Below are 4,044 nucleotides of genomic sequence, written 5' to 3' on the forward strand. Positions count from 1 at the left end.
TTTATTCAATTTTGTGGGGAATTTGAAAGGTGCTACTGAGAGATTTTGCGTATTAGACTAGTAAATCCAAAAATGATCGTAAAACAAGCAGTAGCGTTTCTACTTAGGTTTCAAAGAGAGGGGGGGGGGGCATTCTCCCTCAGATCAGAGGTTTCGCCCTCCCATCCCAATCCCACTCGCCCGCATCAACCTCCCCCACTTTCAATTTTTAACATTAGACATTAGGAAAGTATTGTATGTGTCCTTGGCAATTCTGAGACCAGTACTCGCCCCCTCCCCCAACTAATGATTCATAGAAAATCTACTGAACACATTGTTATTGATCGCATATGACTGCTTGAGAATATTCACCCACAAACAATAACAAATACTCATGCACGTGAAATATTCAAGGTCATTTGAGATCAAATCACTTGACAAAACAAACACACACAAAAAATCTTTCAAGATGTCCGGACATGAATTGGAATATTATATATCTTTTCAAGGTAAATAGACTATAATATATCATTATTTTATTATTTTGTCATGTATTGGTATCTTTACTTGTTTAGGGGTGGACATTGTACTCATTTCATCTCAATATAAGTTGATTTGGTTGACGTGTGAATAACAATTTGAATAAGTACGTCTTCATATCATTGCTCTCCATTTCCCTAAAATGGCTAATAACAGTATGGAATATACTTGCGAACTTGTATGATATTGTTTCATGATTTACACACAATTCGCGCATTTAAAACTTCTATTAGATTATATATTAATAGTCTGTCCAGAATGCAGGCCATTTTTACATGATATTTCCCGGAGAGGTTCGTTTATTTCAAATGTAAAATTTCCACACACTATACATTAACAAACAAACCATAATTCCCTTCAAGAAATCTCCCGTAAAAACGTCCAACATTACACACTGAAAAATTTGAAGAAAAAAACACACATGTATTTCTTAATAATAAGTAATTAATTAATTACTTACTTAAATCGGTTGAAATATTCATCAACCCCATTTTTGGAGTAAATAATATACCCAAGGAGAAAGGGTAGTAAACATACATGAAAGTTATTTTCAAGAGAATTGGAATATCAGTACGATTTTGAGGCTGATATTCCAATTCTCATAAAAATAATGGGAAAAATTAAAAAAACTTTCTACTTCGCTTAAACAATAACATGTAATGAACGAACTGATAAAGTTCATATGTATATTGAATTATGCTTATTTTATTAAAGTGAATTTGATTAAAACAGAACTGATAATATAAGAATGCCTTTGAGTTTTTAAATATGTTAACATCAGCACACATTGTCTTTTTGTCATTATCTACACTTACGGCGATTGGCGAATGTCACGAAATAACACATTTCTTTGAAACGAAGTGGGTGTGCAATAGGGGAAAGAAACTAGTTTCATGGATAGTCGGGTTGCTCTATCCACTCCGTTTCCTACTTAGATACTCATGAATCGTCAAAACTACAACAAGTCAGACACATTAATTGACATACATAATATGTTATACACGTATTACAATCCATTTATAGAAATAGAGATGTTCAAACAGAACCTTAAAAACACACGCGATCTTCAGACATCTGACCTATTTTCGGCGTGCGTTCCTACGTAAGATGGACAAATAGAATTCTCATGCCTACACTCCGAGACGAATCCCTTTATATGTAGCTTCGATTGCAACCACGAGTATATTTTGGGTTGTGATTAAAAGATTTCATCTCAATTGTCGGTTTGAAGGTTTGATTATAGGCCGAGAAGTCTAAGGTTCGTTGAATCCTACTGTTAGACATACAAATATAACTAACAGTCGGTTTGAAGGTTTGATTATAGGCCGAGAAGTCTAAGGTTCGTTGAATCCTACTGTTAGACATACAAATATAACTAACAGTATATAGTTGTGATAATTCTGAATAGTTTAGAGTTAAATTCAGTTTGGTAAGCACCCTAAAAATTATGAAATTCGGGTTAACATAAAAAAAATAATTGAATTAATACATCACAATGTCACAAATTTGGAGTCAAAAAGTTTTAATTTTATTTCATTTTTTTTCCACTGAGGTGCTGCACATTTAAGGCTATCACCATAAAGTTTGAAGAAAGTTTTAGGTGGTTAAACCATGATTCAATAACGGAAAATATCAGTAATCCCGATTGAAATTACTCGGGATTTTTCGGTAATTTTCGGAAGGACCTCTGAATACATGGTCGAGCTTTCCAATCCGTTTGCGGAAAATATCGATAGTCCCGTTTACAATACTCGGGATTTCTTTGGAAGTTTTGTATTGCTGCTTAGACCTCTGTCTTGAATTAAGTGAAGAGCTCATAATTACTGTTCGCGGAAAATACCAGATAATCCCGATTACATGAAGGCTCCAGAACACAACTAAATAAATCATTTTGACGTACTTAAATAGAGTTCCGTACCTTTAATGACAATTCCATCTATCTCACCTTGTTCCGCTCACACAGGTGTTGTATTCAGCTCTTTGCACTCTGTCTCGTGCAATTACTGCAAGTCTTTCGGAATTAGCAAGACGTACATTGTGAAGTGTCCTTTCTAACAGAAATAAACCTTGTCTGTCTTAGTATTTTTAGAACTGTAGGCGTCCAATATGTCGACAAAAAGACGTGAACTATTGAGGTACTCGGAATACAAGTTTAAGCACTGTAGTGAACATAAGGAATTATTGAATCAGAAAAGTGTTACGTTTATCGTGCAAAGCCCCGATATTTTAATGGAAATTTCACACAAGCCAGTAAAAACAATCTGCAATTAAATTACCCCTCGATCCAACCTTTACCAACTGACATAAATTTGGCTTTATTGACACCATAATTGTATAGAGTATGACCAAAAATAATTTAGTTTTTATTATAATGATAGGCCATTTTTAACCTGACATTAGCCCCCATCCGAAGGTTTCATCTCGACCTATGCCGGGATTAAACCCTGACCCCTCAGGTTAGCGAGCAAGTGTCAGGATGTAAATTTGCATTCACGGAACTTTAGTATTTTCATCTCGTTTTCTGTTACGTTGATTTGTCATTTGAATGTGTTCATTCTTTTTATTTTTATAAAAACAGTACTACAAAGTTGTAAGTTGTGTTACTGTATAGATAGTCCGAGATGCCATAATTATATCAAGGTTCCTACTCGAAACTGTTCAAATGAAACAAAAACGACTTTAGCTTATTCGCTTATTATCATTTGGTATATAAGTTGGTAATGCAGGGCTTTTCAATATCGGAATATTTCAAAATTTGACTACAAAATGACTTAGATAATGAGCGACACACAATATTAGTCTTGATTACGGACTACATTTCTATTAAAATTATGACCCTTTGACCACCTGTTGATTCTTCGGATCAATGCTGCACGTGCCAGATGAAGAAGGTGGTGTGAATTTCATTTTGTTACAGAACGAATTCTGTGTATTTAACTTTAGGTAAGATATTGAAACATCTCTGAACCTTTCTGAGACTTTTGTCTAATAAAATTTCTCTTGAATTCATTCACTATTATAACAAATTCAGTAACATTTTCAATTTTACAAATGTATAGTCCGAAATATTCTGTACTTCTTCGTGCTTGGTCTTTCTTTTCCCAATTGTCATTTCATTTAATCACCCACTCATTCTAATTGTTATTTTACTTCACTCATTCATTCATTTATTCATTTATTCAATCGGATTTTTGTATCTAAATAAAGTGCCACCAACATGAAGTAAGCCATTGTCAATGCAGGTCGAGACTTTGCGCTGTATCTTCACAATGTCAAGCTCATACGAATTGTCTTAAATGATTGGTGCTGTGAGCCCCCTTTGATAATTCTGTTCCCCTACACATCCCCTCCTCCCAATTATTTCTTAAAACAAACAACTGCCCAGAAATTCAATCCGAAAATGTCCAAACTCTTGACTGGAAAATGTCCTGAAATAGAATATGTTCGTTGACGTATTCGTAAACTCTGCTTATAAAAAATTGCACTTTTTTTTATAGGACAGTAGGCCACATCATTGTGAATTTT

The sequence above is a fragment of the Lottia gigantea genome (genome assembly GCF_000327385.1).
Source record: "Lottia gigantea unplaced genomic scaffold LOTGIsca_371, whole genome shotgun sequence".
NCBI classification, from domain to species: Eukaryota; Metazoa; Mollusca; class Gastropoda; family Lottiidae; genus Lottia; species Lottia gigantea.